Here is a 24,953-nt window from a genome sequence, read left to right as displayed (position 1 = left end):
CCTCATCTGTTACCTATCTCGGCACAATTCTCATGAAAACACACATGCTCTCCCTGCTGATCATGTCTGGCTAATCTCCTAAACCCCAAACGCTTCTACAAAACAACAACTCCTTTCCTTCCTAGGCATGGTTAGGTACTTCCACCTTTGGATACCTAGTTTTACCATCCTGACTAAACCATTAGGTAAACTCACAAAAACAAACCTAGCTGACCCCACAGATCTTAAAACCTTTCGCCACTCCTTTCTATTCCTTAAAAACAGGCCTAGAAGCTGCTCTCACACTAGCTCTCCCTAACTCATCCCGACCCGTTTTCATCACACACAGCCAAAGTATGGGGGTGTGCAGTTGAAATTCTTACACAAGGACTGGGACCATACCCTGTGGCTTTTCTGTCCAAACAACTTGACCTTTCTGTTTTAGCCTAGCCCTCGTGTCTGCGTGCGGCATCTGCTGCTGCCTTAATACTTTCAGAGGCCCTCAAAATCACAAACTATGCTCAACTCACTCTCTACAGTTCTCATAACTTCCAAAATCTATTTTCTTCCTCATACCTGATGTATATACTTTCTGTCCCTCTCCACTACCTCTCAGCAAGCCAAACTCATTGCCTTAACTCAGGCCCTCACTCTTGCAAAAGGACTATGCATCAATATTTATACTGATTCTAAATATGCCTTCCGTATCCCACACCACCATGCTGTTATATGGGCAAAAAGAGGTTTTCTCACTACACAAGGGTCCTCCATCATTAATTCCTCTTTAATAAAACCTCTTCTCTAGGCTGCTTTACTTCCAGAGGAAGCTGGAATCATTCACTGCAAGGACGATCAAAAGGCATCAAATCCCATTGCTCTAGGCAACGCTTATGCTTATAAGGTAGCTAAAGAAGCAGCTAGAGTTCCAACTTCTGTCCCTCATGGCTGGTCTTTCTCCTTCTCATTGGTCACTGCCACCTATTCCCCCACTGAAACTTCCACCTATCAATCTCTTCCCAAACAAGGAAAATAGTTCTTGGACCAAGGAAAATATCTCCTTCCAGCCTCACAGGCCCATTGTATTCTGTTGTCATTTCATAACTTATTCAGTGTAGGTTATAAGCCACTAGCCCATCTCTTAGAGCCTCTCATTTCCTTTCCATCGTGGAAATCTATCATCAAGGAAATCACTTCTCAGTGTTCCACCTTCTATTTTACTACCCCTCAGGGATTGTTCAGACCCTTCCCTTCCCTACACATCAAGCTCAGGGATTTGCCCCTGCCCTGGACTGGCAATTTAACTTTCCTTACATGCCCCAAATCAGGAAACTAAAATACCTCTTGATCTGGGTAGACGCTTTCACTGGATGAGTAGAGGCCTTTCCCACAGGGTCTGAAAACATCACCATGGTCATTTCTTCCCTTCTGTCAGACATAATTCCTCAGTTTGGCCTTTCCACTTCTATACAGTCCAATAACGGACCGGCCTTTATTAGTCAAATCACCCAAGCAGTTTTTCAGGCTCTTATTATTCAGTAGAAACTTCATACTCCTTACTGTTCTCAATCTTCAGGAAAGGTAGAATGGACTCATGGTCTTTTAAAAAAGCACCCCACCAAACTCAGCCTCCAACTTAAAAAGAGAACTCTGTCAAGGATAGAGCCCCAAAACTCGCCAACCAAGCAAGTAATTATGCTGAACTGCCTTGGTCACTCTCTAATTGGATGTCCTGGGTCCTCCCAATTCTTAGTCCTTTAATACCTGTTTTTCTCCTTCTCTTATTTGGACCTTGTGTCTTCCACTTAGTTTTTCAATTCATACAAAACCGCATCCAGGCCATCACCAGTCATTTTATATGACAAATGTTCCTTCTAACAATCCCACAATATCACCCCTTACCACAAAATCTTCCTTCAGCTTAATGTCTCCTACTCTAGGTTCCCATGCCACCCCTGATCCCACTTGAAGAAGCCCTGAGAAACATCACCCATTATCTCTCCATACCACCCCTCAAATTTTTGCTGCCCCAACACTTCCACTCTATTTTATGTTATTTTTCTTATTAATATAAGAAAACAGGAATATCAGGCCTCTGAGCCCAAGCCTGTACATATTCATTCAGATGGCCTCAAGCAAGTGAAGAATCACAAAAGAAGTGAAAATGGCCAGTTGCTGCCTTAACTGATGACATTACCTTGTGAAATTCCTTCTCCTGGCTCATCCTGGCTCAAAAGCTCCCCAACTGAGTACCTTGTGACTGCCACCCCTGCCAGCCAGAGACCAACACCCCTTTAACTGTAATTTTCCACTACCTACCCAAATCCTATAAAATCCCCACCCCTATCTCCCTTTACTGACTCTCTTTTTGGACTCAGTTCACCCACACCCAGGTGATTAAAAAGGTTTATTGCTCACACAAAGCCTGTTTGGTGGTCTATTCACACAGACGCGTGTGAAAGTATACATTACCTCTCTGTACTAATTTTGTAAACCCCTGTGAGTCTATACTTGTATTAGTCCATTTTTTGTTGCTACAACAGACTGCCACAGGCTGGATAACCTCTAAAGGATAGAGGTTTACTTGGCTTATGGTTCTAAAGACTGGGAAGTCTAAGACTGGGCAGTCACATCTAGTGAGGGCCTTCTTGCTGTGTTATCTCATGGCAGAAAGATGGAAAGAAAGGTGAGCACATGCAAAAGAGAGAGATACCAGGAGCCCACTCTTGCTATAGCTAACCTGCTCTTGCAATAATAATATTAATCTAATCATAAGGACTTGACCATAATATACCAATTACCCCTCATTAGTCCCCACCCTTCAACGTTGTTGCACTGGAGATTGAGTTTCCAACACATGAATTTTGGGGGAACTCATTCAAATCACTGAAATAATGTTTTCAAAACAATAAGTTAAAAACAGAGTCTAGAAAAGTCACAAACACAATTCCAGTTTTCTGCGTCATTCATTATATTTGATACCTTATAGGAATAAGCCAGATTGGCTACTTAAATTTTGAGAGCCCAGTGAAAAATGAAACTTCAGAGGCCCTTGTACAAAACAATTAAGATTTTTAGGATAGCAACAGCAAGTACTTAACCAAGTGTAGTATCATTCCAAAGGTAGAGTTATGTGAAATTGACTATACGGGTCACATGACTGTAAAGCAGCCCCTGGCAGCATTTTGTTAAATAAGAAAACCAAAAAGTTCATCTGGATATGTGGATAAAATGAAAATATCTGAGATCATCAGAAACTTACCAGGGGATCTAGCTGAATCTGAGAACAAGTGTTCATCCAGAAGATAAAGACAGACATTAAGTGCTGAAAACCTCCTTTGTGCTATGTAAATTACGATGTTTTGTAAACATTAACCCAAGTGGCTTTGACAACAGTGTCACTGATGCTCCATTTTACCCACAAGGAGTATATTGAAAGATAAAGGACATGGTAATTGCAGTCCCTTTGAAAAATTTCAATACCTTAAATTAGAGCAGATTTAGATAATATTTGATAACTTTTAAAACAAGTAATAATAATGCAATAAAGCCTCTTTTATGTAGTTTTCCTAGGGTTTTTTCCTCACTTTGCTTTTTGCATCTTGAAAGAAACTAATCTTGAATGTCTCTAATCATGAACTCATACACTTACCACTTTTCTTGCCATCAAATTATCTTATAAAGCTTACTCAGTAACCTGTTATATGATCAAAGTTAATTGTTAATAAATAATACATATTTCAAACATATATCAAAACTTCTAGATATACAAAGCCTAATCAGAATCTATTTAATAATGGAACATACATGCAAACCAATGATATGTGTGAATATATTTTTAAATATCAATATTAGTGAAGGAAGACTGTGAAGCAATGTGAGAATGAGTAACTCCAACTCAAACCTTTTTTTCCCTTTTCTGAGCAGTAATGAATTTCAAATTCATTTCAGAAATACTGTTTTTAAAGATACAAACTTTACATCACCATACAGGATCTAATGAAATGTCACAAGGCATGAAAATGGATATACAATCACTTAACTAATTTACACTGTGAAATTCACTACAAAGGTAGCTTACTGTGAACATTAAGAGATACTTAGTTCCAAAAACATCAGAAAAGTCGTGTTAAATCAAGTTCAAGGACCACATGTTACCAGACTGAAGTACGTAAAAGTTAACATCTATAAGCCTACATATTGAATATGTAAGGAATACAGAATATATTGATCAACATTTCAAAGTTATTTTAGCCAAAATTGTAAATATTTTACTAAATTATATAAGTGACTTTATTAGTTTGTAACAAAGTATTTTATAATGTTATTTTATATCAAGTTATGATTTACAACATTTGTTAATATTGCTTACTTTTAACGTGACCTTCTCTAGCTTCTTTGCCAATCATTTTAGTGCTGGCTTAAAACCTGGATGATGAAACACTATGTACAACAAGCCGCCACCATACACACATGTTTACCTCGGTAACAAATCTTCACATGTACCCCCAAATCTAAACTAAAAGTTTAAAAAAAGAAACTTGTTCACAGAAAAACGAATGTTGTGAACTATTTAAATTGTAAAAATAATGACAGGGTATGTTTACAATTTTATACTTGTGTGTGTGTATAAATTGAGTGTTTCTGACAATGGCATTTTTAGCAATGTCATTTAGGGGAAAACAGATGGATCTACAACTGGGCTCTTTAAAATTACAGACAATAGTTTCCCAGCAACTGCTCTAATGTCTGCCTCCTCCGCCACTCTGCTGCTCACGTGGTGCAGAACTGTCATCTCCTCCATCTTCCCTTCCACCTCGCAGGAATTCACAAGTTGGCCTAACACGCAGAACATGTGTTTGGAAGGAAAGACTGAGACTTGGAACGCTGGCTTCTCCCAGAACGCCATGCTTTAACATTAGTATATAATTTGTATCTGAATGTGCAGCTACCATTTTCTCTAAGTGTATTGCTTTCAAAGGGAACGTTTTATTAAGTGCAAGTTAAGTCCTTCTCTCTGAGTATTTATATATACAGTATATATACATACATAAGGCTATATGTATACATATATATGGCTATGTGTAAATCTATCTATTATATATCAAGGATGATTATGTGTAAATATATTTATTATGCATCAAAGATGTGTGTGTGTGTGTTTGCATAAAACCAAGAGAAATTAGTAAGAAAGCTGTCGTCATTTCCTAAAGGAAAATGGCTCAGCAGATCAAGCCGGAAGTGGAAGAGTGGGTGGCTTCTGGGAACAAAGGACCACACCTGAGCCTGGGTTCTGGTCGATAATAATCCTGCAAGTCATTCCTATGTCCTCAACAAAACCAGGGCAGCTGAAGATGTAAAAATTAACAGTGAGACAGTTGTAAAACCAGCTTCAATTTCAGAGGAGGTACTGTTGAATTTAATCAATAAACTGAAAAATGATGATAATGTAGATAGCCTCCTTATTCAGGGGCCCATTCCAGTTCACATCGATGAGAGAAAGATCCCTAATGCTGTTTCTCCAGACAGGGATGTTGATTGCTTTCATGTACTTAATGTTGGGCAAATGTGTTCTCACCAGTATTCCATGCTACCAGCTCCCCCAGAGGGTATGTGGGAAATGATGAAGTGAACTGGCATTCCAGCTCTAGAGGAGAATGTGATTGTAGTTGGGAAATTAAAAAAATGTTGGGATGCTCATTTTAATGTTATTAAACACAGATGGGGCACAAGAAAGTCCTGGAGGTGATGCCACTGTTACAATATCTCATCAGTACACTCCCACAGAGCAGTTGAAGAAAAATATAATTCTTGCAGATATTGTAGTATCTGCCTAGGCATTCCAAATCTGATCACAGCAGTTATCAAGGGAGGAGCAGCAATCATTGACATGAGAATATATAGAGTTCAAGGTCCCCAAATTGCTAAACTTAAGTTGGTTGGAGATACGGACTTTGAAGGAATCACAAAAAAGCTGATTACATCACTCCAGTTCCTTGGGGTGTTGGTCCCAGGACAGTTGTGATGTTAATGAAGAATATGATTTTTACTGCCAAAATATTGCTGAAGGTTGGAGAGCAGTAAATGCTGAAGTCTAAAGAGCTTGTAGTAACGACTCATTAACTATTGTATCTTCTGTGTCATGAACAGCACTCTAAGTCAGTTCAAGAAGCAAAGCAGGTCAGCAGTATTTTTTGCTTCTTTTATACTAAAATAGATTAAAATGATAATTTGTATTTATTGAAACCGTAAGTGCTTCAGTGTTTGTGCACATAACTCTGCAATACCTCACCAGGGAACATTCCAGTATCATGCAGGATTATGTGATCTAGTCAAGAGCGGCCGTTGACCTAGTTAGTAACATGGGAGTCACTGTCACATTGAGAATGGATGCTTAACTTTGTCAAGCCACTTCAGTTAGAAATTGGCCTTTCCTAGGACTACATTTTTCAAGTGCTGTTCCAATAAGAGCCAATACTCATTCTTCTTTCCAAACCTTTTCAGTTCAACTGCTCAAACCAAAAGAAAAATGTTTCTGGAGAAAATTAGGGAAAAGGTGTAAAGAAAAAAAAGGTAGTAATCGAGTAGAAACACATTAATTTATATATATATGTTATATATATATAAGTTATAGATAGATAGATAGATAGATAGATAGATAGATAGATAGATAGATAGATAACCAGATTTATCTAAGTAGAACCGAATTGGCTAGGGAAGAAGTTGAAATCAACACTTGCAAGTTGAAAAAATGTTGATAATTTTCCTGAGCTGTCTTTTTGTGACTTAGTCATTGGGGAAATGTTTGGAGTTGTTTTATTTGCTATTAGTCCTCATTTAGGTATGTTTCTCTTAAGTGTGTGATCTCTCCATTTCAGTTTTCTAGGATTAAAAGGCTTGTTTCATAAATTATTCATGTTTATTATCCTATTTGGTTTTTGCTATATATTTAAACTTCGTTGTTAAATTTTGTATTGTTAGGGGAAATTTGTATAGCTTCTTTGAAATTTTAAAACTTATTTCTGAAAAACAAACTCGGCTTGATAATCATTTGGGCAGCTTGTATAAGTCTGCAACTTATTTTTCCACCAAAGAGTTGTCAGCACCCATCTGTTTTTCAGTGATGTACCCCACTGCCTTTCTCAAAAGACTTTTAAAAGCTGGAACTAATATTGAATTCTTTTCCGACTTTCTGAGTAGATGGTTTTTTAAAATGTTTTAATACACACACACACACACACGAACAAATGAAGTGCAGACAATACATTAAATAAGCAATAAATAAAAGTACTATAAATACATATTGTATATATCTTTGCCTGTTAATGAATATATAAATTAATTGCCATTATTTTGACCAACATAGCTTTCCTTTTAGAAATATACCATGATTAATTTAATAAGTCTCCTATTGAAAGACATTTCAGTTGCTTTTGGTTTTTCGCTGATATAAATTATTCCAATATATCCTTTTAACAACACCTTTACACACTTGTCCATTTTTAACTTGAGTTAAATTGCTGGAAGCAAATTTCTAGAGTGAAAGACATGAACTTTGAAAGCTTTTGACAATAAATCGGAGTAAGGAATTTATGCTTCTGCACCATAATCTATGATAGTGTGTTACATTATTTATAGCAGAAACTTTGAGGCCAAAACTATTTTTTCTTTGCTTTATTTTGTTTACAAATGTGGCCAAATATACAAGCTTACAAGTGTGGTCAAATATATCACATGTGTTTATTTGTCTTTTGTATGTTTTCTTTTTTTCCTAATCCATAGAGTTTCTATGTCATTTCCCTCTTATCCCACATAGAATTTTTATATTGACTTTTAAAATCTCCTTATTTGTTAAAGACAGTAAGTAATGCTTTTCCTGTGGTACTGGCTTTGATGCAGTTGCATTCTTCAGTTTTTGTTGTTTTATCTTTATTTTCTCTCTTGCATTTTGGTTACAGTGACTTTTGCTGTCACATTTGCTATTTTTTTCTATGCAGATTTTTATTTTCCATGTTTTGCTAAAAAAATTTTTTATGGTAGTAATAGTAATAAAAATACGTTAAACTTTATTCTATTAATTTTGGCGTTTTATTTTAGGTTACATAAATAGCTTTGTTTTGACTTTGATTCATATCAAATTCATTTTGGTTAAATTGTGGAGTAAAGCACATAACTTTTAGATGCAATGCCTAATGATTGCCCTAATTTCACTTTTGAGTATTTAATTTTTTTCTTTTAATGTTGGTCTTTTTTTGGTTGTTAGATTTTGATTTCTGTTTCTTTGGTTTCAGTTTTTTTCCAGGGTCAGTATCAGTCTTAGTAATACAACCTTTTAATATATTTTAATATCTGTTAGGACAGTCTCCCTTTCACTTCACTGCTCATACACAATAAACTGAGCTAGTTTTATCCATTTATTTTTCCAAGCCACACTGGCAGAACGAGCCTCTTTATGCTTAGCATATCTTGTGAGAAGCGAAAATATCAGATATTAGGAGATGCTTTTTTCCAGAGCAATTTTAAAATCTCATCCTTATGAGACTGAGTGTTACAACAATATACATTTTTTCCAATGCAATTTCTAATTTAAATACACTTTTCACCAATAAAATGGACCATTTTAGAGATAAAAATATAAATCTAATGTTCATACCAAAACTAATATTAAGATTTACTATAGACTTTATAACAAATGTGTTGAGGTGAATGGAGGGGTAAAAAAGTTAATTGTAGAAAACAACATTTAGAAAATGCTCTGAACTCTAACCACATGTGACAATAAGTCATCCCAAATAACTCAGACTCTAATTATAAAAGTCTCAGTGGTAAACTTAGCCAAGTATATGGAATTAATTTGTATAATTTTTTACCTGACTTCAGACATATCACCTGGAAATTAGATTGCATCTATTGAGACATTTATTTCCTCTAAGGAAACATTTAAAAATTTCACAGTCAAAAATTACTATTTGAGATAAATTACCAACTGAGGAGTCAAAGGTCTAGAAAATTTAAGTGACTTTCCCAAGGGCACAAAAATATCTGAGTTCTCAACAGGGAGTAGAAACCAATCTCCTAAATCCAGGTGCAATTTCTATTGCACTTCGCAGAGACTTTCTACTTGATTTTTATATTACTTTTTTTTCCCAACAGTTTTACTGCAACCACGCAGAGAATAACGATTTTTTTTCTCTCCAAGATAATTCACATATAGTTGGTCAAAGAAGGGAGAATCATGTATGATTAAATGCCTCAGGTACAGTGATAGTGCCATTATAATTGGTAGCTAGATATTAAAACATTTCCAAGTGAAAAATAGAAACTTGGGGACGTAGAAGGCCAATCTTAAAGAAGGCTGATGAATTCTCTTGAGGAATATATTAAGAAGACATCCCACCACATTCATATATCAACATTTTGAATTCTTTTAAAATATATTTCCAATATGTTTAAAGTGATAAAGTTTCGTCACTTATAATTTCAACCATAGAAAAAGAATAAAATAAAATGCAGTATATATGTTTTAAGAATGCTGTACAGGTTTTAAATTGTGTTTTGAAAAAATATTTAATGGTACAGGGGAATATTTTAGATAACCTTAAGTGAACTAATTTTACATTGTGTGATTTTATTTTTAAAATAGTTATATATTAATGTGTAGGTATATATGTATATATTTGAAAATATGTGTTTAGATATGGATGTAACTAAAAACTTATTGGATATGCCGGGCGCGGTGGCTCACGCCTGTAATCCCAGCACTTTGGGAGACTGAGGTGGGTGGATCACGAGGTCAGGAGATCGAGACCATCCTGGCTAACACGGTGAAACCCCGTCTATACTAAAAATACAAAAAACTAGCCGGGTGAGGTGGCGGGCGCCTGTAGTTCCAGCTACTTGGAGGCTGAGGCGGGAGAATGGCGTAAACCCGGGAGGCGGAGCTTGCAGTGAGCCTCGATCGCGCCACAGCGCTCTAGCCTGGGCGACAAAGTGAGACTCCGTCTCAAAAAGCAACAACAACAACAAAAACTTATTGGATATAGTTAACCATGTTAATATGTAGATATTTTATTGTTGAGACCCTTTTAAAATATTTTCTGAAGTCTATAATAATACGTATTTTCCATTCATGAGAAAAATAATATTGAAATCATATTTCCCCACTTATGTCACATCAGGACTAGAATAATACCTTGATAATGCTTTATATTTTATACTGTTTTAAAGTTTATGAACTTTTCGTATATGCTATATATTCTATAATTGAAAACATCATTATTTTCAAGATTGCACTGGAATTGTTCGAGATAAATCAGCTAAGCTTTAGTCAATGAATTAAAAATAATAAGAACAATAAAATTAATTGACGTTGGGAAAACTAGATATGAATTTAGAGAGAGATGAATAAACCACATAGTTCAAGCACTAGAAAAGTAAAATTTATTCTCTATTGTATAAAAATTTTGCATAATTGTTTCAGTTTTAAGGGCCTGAAATTGGAGAAAACTGTTTGTTTTTAAAACATGGGAGATTTGGTGAATGCAAAAACATGATAATGTGTAATGATAATAACAATCATCATCATCATAATCAGGAGACCTTGAGTGAATTAACACTTCAATAAGGAGATGCAGTGTAAGTAAGAAAACCCAGTGCTTCCACAAGCTTCAGAGAAGTTGTATTCTTATCCACGTATATTAATATAGAACATAATTCTCCTAAGGAAAATAATTACTTCCTTGTTGCATCAATCTCATGTGATTTTGGAGATAATTAAATGAGACAATGCATATAAACTGCTTATCAGAGTGCTTAGCACATAAGTATTCAGCTCAGTACATTAGGCTATCTTTGGTGCTATCATCATTATTATTTTCCCTATGTATGAATAATCTTTGTACAGTCTTTGCTCAAACCATAATAATCTTATTTATTTCACTGTTCATAGGAAACTTATTGAAGAAGTGTAAGACAGTTTATATCAAAATACACCTTATATATCCCAGCTGATTTTGTTTCTGAAATGTCATTGTCTATGTGTTTTACTCTTTTATTCAATAATACATTTAAACTTAAGAAAAATCTAATATGGAAACAGAGAAAATGTGTATTCCTCTTGGCCACAAGCTGACTATTTCCTGACACAAACAAGTTGAAATGATCTCAGGGATTTGAAATCTTTTTAAGAACTTGAATTACAATAAATAATGTTTATTATTTAATGTGCTTTTACATTTCTTAACACAAAAATCTACTAATTTCCAAGCCTGTATCCATCAATATTGCCACCTCGTAAACTAATTAACTCTTGTTTATATGATCATGACACTATAACCAGTTATATCCCTGAAATCTCTGCCATAGCATTCAATTTATGCAGTGTATGTAAAAAATTCCTTTTGCCTTGCGGTTATCTGAAATATGTCCACAAATTCTTTGATGCTGTACCTATTAATAAGTGAAGCTTAACATCTTCCCTTTCAGTGTGGACTGGACTCAATGACTTATTTTTAATGAATAAATATGGTTGAAATCACAGTGTATCACTTCTAAAACTAAGTCCTGAAAGGGACTGTGACGTCCACCTTTATTTTTCTCAGATCACTCACTTTGTGGGAAGCCGGCTGTTTGGTCATGAGATCTACCTGTCAGACCCATGGAGAGTCCTACATGGCTGGAAAGAAACTAAGGTTTCCTGCCGACTACGATTGAGTATTTGGGAGATAATGCTCCAGTCCTAGTCTACCCTTCAGATGACTGCCTCCCTGATCAACAATTTAGCTGCAGCCGGATGTGAGACTCTGAGCCAAAATTACTCAGGTAAGCTTATTCTAAATTGTTGACCTACAGAAATCTTCATGCATGTTTTTTTAACTTTTATTTTAAGTTCAGGGGTACAAGTATAGGTCTGTTACATAGGTAAACTTGTGTCATGGGGGTTTGTTGTATAGATTGTTTCATGACCCAGGTATTAAACCTAGTTCTCATGAGTCGTTTTTCCTGATCCTCTCCCTCCTTTCACCCTCCAGCCTCTGACAGGTCCCAATGTGAGTTGTTTCATTTCATGTGTCCATGTGTTCTCATCATTTACCCTCCACTTATAAGTGAGAACATGCAGTATTTAGTTTTCTATTCCTGTTAGTTTGCTAAGGATAATGTCCTTGAACTCCATCCATTGTCCCTGCAAAGGACATGATCTCACTCTTTTTTTATAATTGCATAGTATTCTATGGTGTACACGTACCACATTTGCTTTATCCAGTCTATCATTGATGGGCATTTAGATTCATTCTATGTCCTTGCTATCATGAATAGTACTGCAGTGAACATAAACGTGCATGTGTCTTTATAACAGAATGATTTATATTACTTTGGCTATATACCCAGTAACGGGATTGCCGAGTTTACTGGTATTTTTGTCTTTAGGTCTTTGAGGAAGCAACACATTGTCTTCCACAATGGTTGAACTAATTTACATTCCCCAGCAACAGTGTATAAGCATTCTTTTATCTCCAAAACCTCACCAACGTCTGTGTTTTTTTTGACTTTTTAATAGTAGCCATTCTGACTTTGTGTGAGATGGTATCTCATTGTGGTTTTCATTTGCATTTCTCTAATGATCAATGATATTGAGCTTTTTTCATATGATCATTGGCCACATATATGTCAGCTTTTGAGAAGAGTCTGTTCATGTTTTTTGCCCACTTTTTAATGGGGTTGCTTTTTTTTGTAAATTTGTTTAATAATTTGTTTTATAGATGCTGGATATTAGGCCTTTCTCAGATGCATAATTTGCAAATATTTTCTCCCATTCTGTAGTTTGCCTGTTCACTCTGATGATAGTTTCTTTTGCTGTGCAGAAGCTCTTTCATTTAATTAGACTCTATTTACCAATTTTTGCTTTTGTTGTAATTGGTTTTTGGCATCTTTTCATAAAATCTTTGCCCATGCCTATGTCCTGAATGGTATTGCCTAGGTTGTCTTCCAAGGTTTTTATAGTTTTGAGTTTTACATCTTTAATCCATCTTCAGTTAATTTTTGTACATGGTGTAAGGCAGGGGTTTGGTTTCAGTCTTCTGCACATGGCTAGCCAGTTATCCCAGCATTATTTACTGAACAGGGAGTCTTTTCTCATTGCTTGTTTTCGTCAGCTTTGTCGAAGATCAGATAGTTGTAGGTGTGTGGTCTTATTTCTGGGTTCTCTATTCTGTTCCATTGGTTTGTTTGTCTATTTTTGTACCTGTACACTGCTTTTTTGGTTACTGTAGCCATGTACTGTAGTAGCTACTATACTACATGAAGTCCGGTAGCATGATGCCTCCAGCTTTGTTCTTTTGCTTAGAAAATTTTAGATAAAATGGCCTAGGTCATTCAGGCTCTTTTTTTTGTTCCATATGAATTTTAGAGTAGTTTTCTCTAGTTCTGTGAAGAATGTCAATGATAGTTTAAGAGGTGTAGCATTGAATCCATAAATTGCTCTGAGCAGTATGGCCATTTTAATGATATTGATTCTTCTATCCATGAGCATCGAATGTTTTTCCATTTGTTTTTGTCATCTCTGATTTCTTACAGCAGTGGTTTGTAGTCTCCTTGCAGAGCTCTTTCACTTCCCTAGTTAGCTTTATTCCTAGGTACTTCATTCTTTTTACAGCAACTATGAATGGGAGTTCATTTGTGATTTGGCTCTCAACTTGCCAATATGCAAAAATCATGTTTTCTATTTCAAGTCACTATGTTTTAAGGCACTTGTTTACACAGCTTTAGATAATAGTTATTTTTATCCTAGGAGTGGGTGTTAGGGCAGCAAAACACATACCTAAACAAAGAAATCCAAATCCTGCAATATTGGAGTGGATTTAGAAACCAAAAAGAGTTTGAAGGAAGTATATGTGAAAGCATCAAGATCCTTGAAGAAGCTGAAAATTTTGTAAGCTTTGAGAATACTGCAGATGAGGGCTTAAAAAAGTATGAAAAATCTTACTGGAAACTGTAGGAAATTGGATTTTTAAAATCTAGTTAAGGATGTTTGGCAACAATGTCACCTATGGTAAGGTGGAAAGTAGAAAACTCACTTATCTGAGTGATCTAACTAAAAATATTTCTTAGCAAGGTGTTAAAGTGTCACTTGGTTTTGTCTTAATGCTTATAAAGCATGAATAAAGAGAGATCAAGAAGGACAGGAACCAAAGAGAGACTCACACCAGATATATACCCACACATATAATTACTTTAATTTTTGACAAATGTGTCCAGGTTATTCAATGGATAATGGGATGACTTTTCTATGACTGGTTCTGAAATATGAGGGTGTTAATATGAAAAATAATAACACGGTACCCATACGTTATATTACTTTAAAAAATTAACATGAATTCATAGACCTAAATGTTAGACTGCAAGCATAAAAAAAAGAATACTCTTGCAGTTTTGGTTAGGCAAAAGGTGTTAGGATGCAAAACATATGAATCACAGCAGATAAGCTTAATAAATTGGACTTTATCAAATTTAACTTATATCAAAATTAAAATTTAAAAATGTCATGAAAATATATACCTAAAATAAGTCAATTCTACTGTATTTAATTATACCACAATAAACCTAACCTAATAAAAATAATTAAATTCCATGTTAAGAATCTTTTCAATGTTGTTATTGATTTCTAGTTTTATTACATTCTGATTGGAGATTATTTACAAAAATTCCATCTTGTTAAACTTGTTTGCCTTCTTGCTGCATTTTAATATATAGTACATTTCATGTATGTTTCATTTGCTCTTGAAAAGGGATATTCTTTATTATCAGAATGTAATATTTGATATTTCTCTATATTATCTACCTTATTGATATTGATTATATGTTCTATACGCTTGCTTACTTATTTGTCCTCTTCAGCTATTTTCACACAAACTTGAAAAGAATGATAAACTTTCCTAGTGTTTTTTTTCTATTTATCTTTCTGTATCATTTAGGTTCTATAGTATAAAGGTGGTTTGTATGTTACTTACTATAAAGTTATCTATGTCTAATAGATTTTGATTGTTAATTGTATCATTTTGCATCATAAATAAACTTTATTGCCTAATGTAACGAGGCCTGAGGGCTTCCTGGTTTGATGAAAGACTTCAAACTTGCCTGCTTAGTAGTATTTCCATTTGCTTGATAACTTGTTGTTCCTCTTTCTCCTTTCCTCTTACTTTCCTTTCCTTCCTTCCTCTCTCTCATTTCTGAATCACCTTTTTTTAGATAGATGTTTCTCGTGTGTCTTAGTTCTGGTTGCTATACCAAATTACCATAGATTCGGTGGTTTAACAACAATCATTTATTTTTTACAATCTGGGAGGCTAGAAGTGCAAGATCTAGGTGCCAGCATGGTGCATGGTTGGGTTCTGATGAGGGGTCTCTTCCAAGTTGCAGGCAGTGACTTCTAGTATTTTCAGATGGTGAAAAGAAGACAAGAGAGCCTTCTGAGGTCCTTTTTATTTTCTACATACTATGCGTGTTATTTTATATTTATTGCATGTCTGTGTGTGTGTGTGTGTGTGTGTGTGTGTGTGTGTGACAGAGAAAGAGATACAGGTGGGTTTTTCTTTAGGTGGTATATCTTTTTTGCTATTTTTTGATATTTATTTTAGAAGCAATGAAAAGCTTCATTATATTTAGCAGTTACTTTCTTATTAACATCTTTATAATATCCTTATTTTTTCCTTTCAATTAGTTTGTTTTCAGCTTTAAAACATATAATTTAATTCTTATCTATTCACTAATTTCTTTTTTGTTCTCTGTAGCGAAGCTTCTACTTACTGATTGACCCATTTATTTGATATTCAATAAGTTTTTCCATTTTCCTACTTAATATTTTCCTTCTGTTCTCACTTTTTGACATAATATATGGCATTTTTATTTTGCTTTTTTCCATCCTTGTCACATCTTTGCTTTTGTCTTTATTTATTTATTTATTTTAAAGACAGGGTCTCACTTTGTTGCCCAGGCTCAAATGAAGTCTTCCTCAGCCTCCCAAATCACTTGAATGGCAGCTAGGCTCTGCCAGGCTTTTGTCTTAGAATAAAATTACTGGCAATCCTTTGTCTAGTACTTACCTAATTACTACTTAGATGAAATTCATCCTCTAGTACATTGCTGAAGGAAATTCCATGCTTACATCACTGAAAGTGTTTTTGAATGTATAGAATTTTTTCTATAGCTTCTTATTGCTTAGTTATAATATCATGGATTCGAACTTCCTTTCCTTGTGTTTCTTGAACGATGCTCCACTGTTTTTGTTGTTGTTGTTGTTTTGTTTGGTTTTGTTTTTCATTACTTTTCAGATGGCTAATTCCAACAAGTGTTGTCTTTTTTCTTTGGTAGGCAGCTTATGTTTTTGTTGTTTCGGTTTGGTTTGGTGCAGGAGCCTCTTAGATATTCTTAATATCTTTAAGGTCTGAAGAATTCCTAGAATATGTCACAAAGTTGATTGTTCTATGTCAACTTATCTGGGTGTACATTCATCCTGTTCAACTAGTCGTTTCAGGACTTTTATTCCCAGAATTTTTTTTTTTTTCTTTTCTTCTTCTTGCCATTATCAACAGAAAAAAAAGAAAAATATATCTTTTAATTAACAGGAAGACAAGTCTACAACTATTTACCCATCTATCCTGAAGCTATGGAAGATACAGAGACCCTGAAAACTTGAGCAACGACTGACCAGATTGTGAATTATTTTCAAGAATGGTCAGTAATTTCATTGCCATGTCAAAAGGCCCACGAGCATATGATTGACTGTATTTTTCTTGATAATTATGAAATTCTCAGGACAAAAGACTTGGCACTAACTCCCAGTTTTCAGATGCCTAATTCCAACAAGCGTTATCTTGTCTTAGAATATAATTACTGGCAATCCTTTGTCTAGTACTTACCAGTGTGAGCTTCATTAACATTTGTGAGTTGTATAAAAGACCCTAGATAAATGCTTTTCAGAAGCAGCCTCCCTGCAAACTGCATTAAAGATTTTGTCTTTTTTTCACAATGGTTTGCAATTTGCCTCTGACCATGAAGATGGAAGCTCTGTTTCAGTTTGTAGAGCTCACTGCTTTCTCCCAAGTTTAGTCAATCTGGACAGAGGGCTGGCAATGTGGATGGAAAAGCACTCCTACACACAAAGATTTTAAGGGGTTTGTAGGTATAGGACAGGTCAAGTGTTAGCAACAATTACCATCTCTTACGATAGACTATTTAGTAGTTGTGAACAAATAATTACTTCCAATGTGCATTTTTCTAAATTTCCCAGGTAATTTTTGTGCATTCTGATGTCTAAACTAAGGTATTTTAGCAACTGATATCTGAAGGCAGGTTGTTCCTCAATTGTTTAACTCATTTCATAAGGACTGTGTAAAATCCTTTTTGACCATGTTCGTGTTGACACATAATACTTGATGTATTCTCGGGGTTCCTCAAGTTCTCGTTGCAAGGCTATGTATCATACACTATCTTTGTAAATTCTAATTGTACCACTAGAAAAAGTATGGGTTTTGTGAATAGGCAGATCTGGCTTTGAATGCACGGTATGGCTCACTGTGTTATTTAGAACAACTTATGTATTCTCTATGATAAATACTCTTCAATTTAAAATTAAGTTAAAATAGTCACAGTTCAGTTTTGAGATCTGTATACAATGGTTTTACATATGTCATTGGTGGAAACTGAATAAAGCATACACAGAATTCTGTTGTACTTTGAAATTTTTACAACTGCATGTGAATCTACAATATTCTTAGTAAACATTTCAATTAAAAAGTATATATTTTGTCTCTTTTTTTTTTTTTTTTAGACAGAGTCTCTGTCGCCCAGGCTGGAGTGCAGTGGTATGATCTCGGCTCACTGAAACCTCTACTTACCAGGTTCAAGGGATTCTCCTGCCTCAACTTTGCTAGTAGCTGAGATTACAGGTTTATGCCACTATGCTCAGCTAATTGTTTTTTGTATTTTTAGTAGAAATGGGGATTCATCATGTTGACCAGAGTGGTCTCGAACTCGTGGTCTCCAGTGATCTACCCGCCTGGGCCCCCCAAGGGCTGGGATTACAGTATTGAGCCACCATGCCTAGCCTATATATTGTCTTAATGTATCAAAAATATTCAATGAAATGCTGATTCTTCCTCCAAAAATCAACACCTTTTGATTAAAACCCATATGTGTTAATTTTTTTGTACAGTTACCCAAGAAAAACACTTTATAATAAACAAGAAAAATATAGGACCACATGTTATCTTAATTTTAAAGAAAATGTGTCTACGTGTACATATATAGTCACTTTGAGCATTCAACTTGGAAATTCTTCTCCTGTTAAAATTTTACAACAAATTTTGATAAAAATGAGCTACAAAAAAGTAAATGCATGAATGGTCTTTGCTACAATTTATTTTAGCAATGGCAAAAATTACTAAGAAACATGCAACTATCTCTATTAAACCACATTCTTGTCTAGGCTCTAGTTTAGAAAAATGCTTTTAAAAGACTGGGTTTACCCTGGATTGAGAGGTAAGAATGGTGATTTATTGATTTTTACTCAGAGTAAGTTATGTAATCATGTTAGTTTTCCTTTGCAGTTTAGTCACTGCCTAATCCTGCAGTTGTTTCTGTGAGCTACCTAATAGCCACTAATAAATCCTTACTGGGGTCAGGCACAATGACTCAAGCCTATAATCCCAGCACTTTGGGAGGCCGAGGAGGGCAGATCACCTGAGGTCAGCAGTTCGAGACCAGTCTGGCAAGCATGGTGAAACCCCATCTCTACTAAAAATACAAAAATTAGCCGGGTGTGGTGGCAGGGACTTGTTAGCTGAGCTACTCAGGAGGCTGAGGCAGGAGGATTGCTTGGACCCAGGAGGCACAATTGCAGTGAGCCAAGATTGCACCACTGCACTTCAGCCTAGGCGATAGACACTCTGTCTTAAAAAACAAACAGACAAAAAACATAAAATAAATAAATAAATCTGTACTGAGTGCTGGCCTGGTTGCTTTATTTGAAAACATATATAGAAAAAATAACCTCAATACACATATGAGAGAACTAGAGAGTATCTTTAGCTCCTCTCATTTTTTTTTTTCATCTTTTTTCATTTATTTTCCTACAGGTTCAGGGTCATATAGCCAACAGGGCCAAATTTAAAATAGTCCATTCCTACAGTTTGCTGAATTTAAAACTCTGTCTCCAGAGTGTACGTTTTCTAATTAGTAAATTAAAACAATGAATTTTACAGTTTAGATCAGCTTCTCACATGTTTTCCTTTTGGAAGGGTGTAGTATTACTTTCACAAAGTAAAAGTTCCCTTTGCTCCTCAAGTTAAGGCATCTGATATGGGGAAACTGATTGTGTTTCTGACTAATGATGGGAGTTAATAGTTAGAATCTTAATTGGCTTCCGCAATTTTAAAGAAAATATCTTGTTCCATCTAACTTATTCATTATTTTAATTCAAAAGAGTTTCAGAATTCAAGAAAAGAGGCATGCTATTTATTTGATACCTCTCAAAATGCTCAAACACATGTCAAATAACCCCAAGTATTTTATAGTACATACGGACAATATATATGAAGACTATATTTTTGTATGTATTCTGAGAGTATTATTATACATCAGGACATATTTGTGGATAGTCAGTAAAATAAACCTTGAATTCTTAATTCAAGGTCTGGTATTAATTTGTTTGGTTTACTAGAACTTGAGTTTCATTGTGGCCTCTGGTAAAATTGAAACTTGGATGCTAAAAATTAATTCATATTACATAAGTGAATTAATTAAAGAAGTTAAAAGTGTTAGAGGAACTGTGTCCTGTGTCATTGTGTTTTCTTCAACCATAGCCTACCATGTCCCCTGAGTGTTTTCGTGGAATACCACTTCCAGGATCCTGTTGAAGAGGCAAGTAGCAATATGACAAAACATACTTTTACTGGTTGTTATGTGTAGCCTGAGGATGTAGGTGGGTGATTAGGCTACTGAACAGGATTTCCTGAGTTCAATGAAGTTGGTAAGATTCTTACGTAGCAGAGGCCAAACATGTCAGTTGTCTGTCAGAGGCAATGTAGAATGGAAAAATGGCAATACAAATTGTCTAATTATAAAACCTTTTAAGAGAGTGTTGATGGCATCCAAAGGACATTTACTACTACATTTTTAAATCATAGGCCTGGATACCTGACTAAGGCTATGATGATAAATATTTAGAGTCCCTCTGTTAGAAATAAAGTTCAGAGTCATAAAGAAAAACAGCAAATAAAGGATTTCTCAGCAAAGCAAATTTACTTTTGCACAGAAGGGTACTTCTCATCAGGCTGGCTGCCATGAGAGCATCCTGAACAAAGGAGAGTAGAAGCTTTTATTTTTTTAAATATTTATTTATTTATTTGAGGGAGTTTCGCTCTTGTTGCGCAGGCTGAAGTACTATGACACAATCTTGGTTCACCACAACCTCCGCCTCCTGCGTTCAAGTGATTCTCCTGCCTCAGCCTCCTGAGTAGCTGGGATTACAGGCATGCACCACCATGCATGACTAACTTTTATTTTTAGTAGAGACGGGGTTTCTTCATGTTGGTCAGGCTGGTCTTGAACTCCTGACCTCAGGTGGTTCGCCCGCCTCAGCCTCCCAAAGTGCTGGGATTACAGGCTTGAGCCACCACTCCTGGCCTGAAGCTTTTACTTTTAACTCGACTCTTAACCTTGTGTCCTTTTCTCATTGGCTGGGGTTGCACTGCACAATCTAAAGTAGACTCGATTGGCTAAACATTTAAACTTCTTTAGATAAGGTGGGTGTGCAATGGGAGACAGGGGAGAAGAGGAAGAGTCATCTACAGAGGACTAGAGAGCCAGTCATTTTCAAATAAGGAATGGAATGTGAGTTGGGACTGTGGCATGTCTGGGCGTGTAGTAAAATCAGAAGAAAAGGAGAAGAAAGGTGGTGGGGGAGGTGGTACTTGGAATTAGAGAATAAGAAGTTGAGTAGGCTGAAGAGAAACCTTACCGTATCTCACACCCTCTCTTTTCCACTTGTGAACCACAAACACTGAGTGTTCTTTGAGGGAATTGGAGTCTGCATACTTCTGAGAAGCATCCTGCTATCAAGTTTAATGTATAAATATTGGTATGTTAATAAGTGAATTTTTAGTGTGAATCTGCCTCTTGGTCAATACATTGGGACCCCAAATTCATACAACGGTTAATTTTCAACTGAGCATGTAGTTGGAATAGACATTTACAAAAATGTAAAATTCATTCGTTGGTTCCATGATCCGTGGCATAAAGAAACTTTTGGTATAAAGAGCCAAGAATATGTGCTTAGAAATTCCTTATCAAACAAGCAAGCAGGCATAGTGCCCTACTCTGGGGCAATCATAATGTCAGAATCACATCCAAGATTTAAAAGTTTTAGAGTGGTTATGCTTATAATACCATCATTTAATCTACCTATTTAGATTCTGAAATAGATTGATAGGTCTTAAAAGATAAAAGTGGATTATCATAAACTTAATAAAGTGGTATTTCAAATAGCAAATTTGTCAAGTGTCAGTTCTCTTGCATACTGTAATTCAGTCTAGATAGACACTCATTATCATAATTCCATAGGACTTCAGAACGTGTCACTACAGAGAGGATACTATAAAAACATAGCCGGGCTTTCACAGTAACGTATTTGATTATAAAACAGAAGCGGTAGAGAAAAGAATTATCTTTACATAGGTCCTAAAGGAACACTTAAATTGCGTATATTCCCAAGGTGTCTATTCCTACCTCACCACTATACTTCTCATTTCACCAGAAGAAATTACTTTAGATCTGTTGACTGAAAATGAGTATAATTGATGATGGTTTACAGGCAGCTCTACTCATGGTTGTCAGCAACCAGAAAAGATAGCCCCCAGTTCAGTGGTGGCCTGAAGGAAAATGAAGAAAGATAAATTCCCGTGGGAAATTTAGTTCCATTTCATGGTCTATTTTATTTGGAAATTATAAGCACCTAAATTATTTTAAATACTAAGCTTCACTCCCATTGGGGATTTTCATAAAAATATTGATGTGACCATCTCATCAAAATTTGTTGATAGAAATAATGCTAAATATAGTTAATTTATATATTGAGTTGATGTTATACAGTGAATTGGAGGCAGTTAAATGCATGGCTTTATTTACTTTTTATGATTCCAGCAGTTATTTTAATCTTGGAATTCACTGAAAAAAATTAAAATTAACCATTATGTTTAATTTTAACAATTTTATTGAAGGTGTAGGTGAGTATAATGTTACTTTAAAGTTTTGCCATTATATGCATCATTAAAATAATCTATACTAGAAAAGATTAAATATTACTTACATCTCAGCTATGTTTTCAAGTATTTGACATTATAGCGAGAAGTGCAAGTATAATATAAACAAAAGTCAGATTATGAGGGTTAATAAAGGTATAACTTTACCTGATAAAAATATTGTAGTTTTAAAAGATTACCAGAGAACAATTGTTTTCAAAAGATGACCCACCATAGAAAAGAAGTATATCAATCCATTACTTAGTTTTAATATCATTCTCTCTTGTTCAATATAGAAAGCCATTTTTAGAATGTTAGACCAAAGAACATTCTTTCAATTCTCAACATGAAATAAAGAATGATTCGTTCTTATTAAACTTGGGTTGTTAAGACAGAATTATTCATAGTGCATTATTATAAGGCACCTCAGGGGCATTTGCAACATACAAGCAACAGAATAAACTTATTTTGCTTGCTTCTGGCTTCTGTGTTATGTTCCCATAGAAACAAATAAAAGCTTTCAAATCACTTGTTTTCGTAATTCATTCAGCCTATTTTCATAAATCACATATAAATAAGAAGTCAGATACCTTTAAACTCATGAAGAAAAATTCTTCCATAGGTTTATATAGGGCCCAGAAGGAAGGCAATCTATTTGTGCCCTTGGTGAACAATTGTTTTATTCCTTTCATATAACTCGGCTCTTACACTCATGGTGTGCTGTAAGCTCTGCAGCTAAACACAGGTTTCAGTCACTGGCACATATACTAATAGTCCATATTCAAGTGCTACATTTGGTCAAGACATAACCACAATTCAAGCAGAGAATAAAGAAAACCTCTGAGCGATGATACTGTTGTCTAGTTGTTAAGTGAGCAAGCCTTGGAGCTAGAATTTCTGAGGTTCATTCTCTCCCCACTGCCAACCAGTTTCTTTAACCCAGGCAAGTTATTTATCCTCTCAGACTTAATCTTCTCTTCTGTAAAGTAGGAAAAATAATAGCCCCTACCTCAAAAGGTTTTGGTGAGGATTCAGTGGGTTAATGTATATTAGGAAGTTGAGACAGAGATCAATACATATTAGAAGTCTGTTTGGTTTTCTATTAAATTTTGTAGAATGAGATTTAAAAGAAGAAAACCAAGCTATCATTTTAAAAATCCGTATGTGTGTCAGCATGCTATCTGAAGACCCTGATGTAAATACTGTATAATAATAAATGTATACTCTCTTATTTATGAAATTTTCTGCAAAATTTAAGAGTGTAAGTCCTTGTAGTGTCATGAGCATGCTTAGTTTAAAATGTTGCTGAATTATTCATGATAATTGAAATTGTTGATGCTTTGTTAAAATAAGAATGCATCCTAGTTTTACAGTAATCAGTACAGTTTTTGTTATTTATTAATAAGCCTCATTGAGTCAATAACTAAAACAAGGAAAATTAAATGATAGACTTGCTGCAGGTTTTATCACCCTCAAGGTTGCACCGTAATTGCAAAATATTACTATGGAGATGAGAATGATTTCACATAGGCCTGCTTTTAATGATCTGGATATGCTCTTTACTGAGAATTCTATTGGTTTTGTAGATGTCTGATTATACTCATTTTATATGCATACATATGTATATATACATGAATATTTATATATAAACAGTCGCTTATTGCTTAAGGTTGAGGATATGTTTTGAGAAATGCATCATTAGGTGGTTTCATCATTGTACAAGCATCACAGAGTATATTTACACAAACCTAGATGTCACAGTCTACTACACACCTGGGCTATATGGTAGAGCCTATTGCTCCTAGGCTACAAACCTGTACAGATTACTGTACTTAATACTATAGGAAATTGGAACACAATGCTAAACATTTGTTTATCTAAGCATATACAGTAAGAGTATGGTATTATAATCTTTAGGGACTACTGTCGTTCATGCAGCCCATCCTTGACCAAACATCATTATGTGGTGCGTGACTGTATATACGAAGGCGCTATCTGTCCTATACATATCTTTCCCAAGAGTACATGTTTATTTAGTCTTGTGGGTACAAAGAGGGCAGCGTAATTTCAGTGGGAGGGGAGGAGGTTAATAAAGAACTCACGCTTGCCAGTGATCATTGATAAACAATATTCTAGAGTGGATAACCTTAAATACATTCTTATCTTCTCAATTACCATTGTGTGAAGTCTATCAGTACTCACAGTGTCAGTGATGCTGTACTTGGGGACACTTGGGAGGTGTTAGCATTCTGTAATAGCTGACCTCTAAGAACAATGGTCAAAGTAGGCTATATGTTGTTTTAGGGATAATTTAGAGATATCAGCTTGTGGAGAGAAAATTATTCTAGAGTCTAACTTATTCAAGTGGGGAAATAATTGGAGGATGGCTTTGAGGACTAACAGGGCTCACTGTGAATTGTGACTGGACTAGAATTCTGTCTGTCTTCTATATGCTCCCACTGGAATTTATGAGAATATTAGCTTTTACTAGTCCCTTGATATAATAATTAGTTTAGAAGTATAATTACTATTTATTTTCTATTTGTCCTATTTTATAGGCCAAGAAAAAAGGCTTTATATGTAAAATATAGTACATAGTGGCACGTTATCTTGTCTGTTCCTTTAATGAGAAAAATTGCAATATTTCACCAGTAAGTATCTTTCTTAAAGGTTTCTAGTAGATAC

At 35.1% G+C, this 24,953-nt stretch overlaps 1 pseudogene; it reads left to right on the top strand.

Annotated features, from left to right (window-relative positions):
* LOC108516220 (bifunctional methylenetetrahydrofolate dehydrogenase/cyclohydrolase, mitochondrial pseudogene) overlaps positions 1-6,099 on the top strand; it is a 189,863-nt pseudogene extending 183,764 nt beyond the window's left edge.
* Positions 6,100-24,953: the final 18,854 nt, after the last annotated feature.

Source organism: Rhinopithecus bieti, unplaced genomic scaffold, assembly GCF_001698545.2.
Source record: "Rhinopithecus bieti isolate Rb0 unplaced genomic scaffold, ASM169854v2 scaffold_37464, whole genome shotgun sequence".
NCBI lineage: Eukaryota > Metazoa > Chordata > Mammalia > Primates > Cercopithecidae > Rhinopithecus > Rhinopithecus bieti.
The sequence above is the reverse complement of the archived record's forward strand: the minus strand, read 5'-3'. Positions and strand labels throughout refer to the sequence as shown.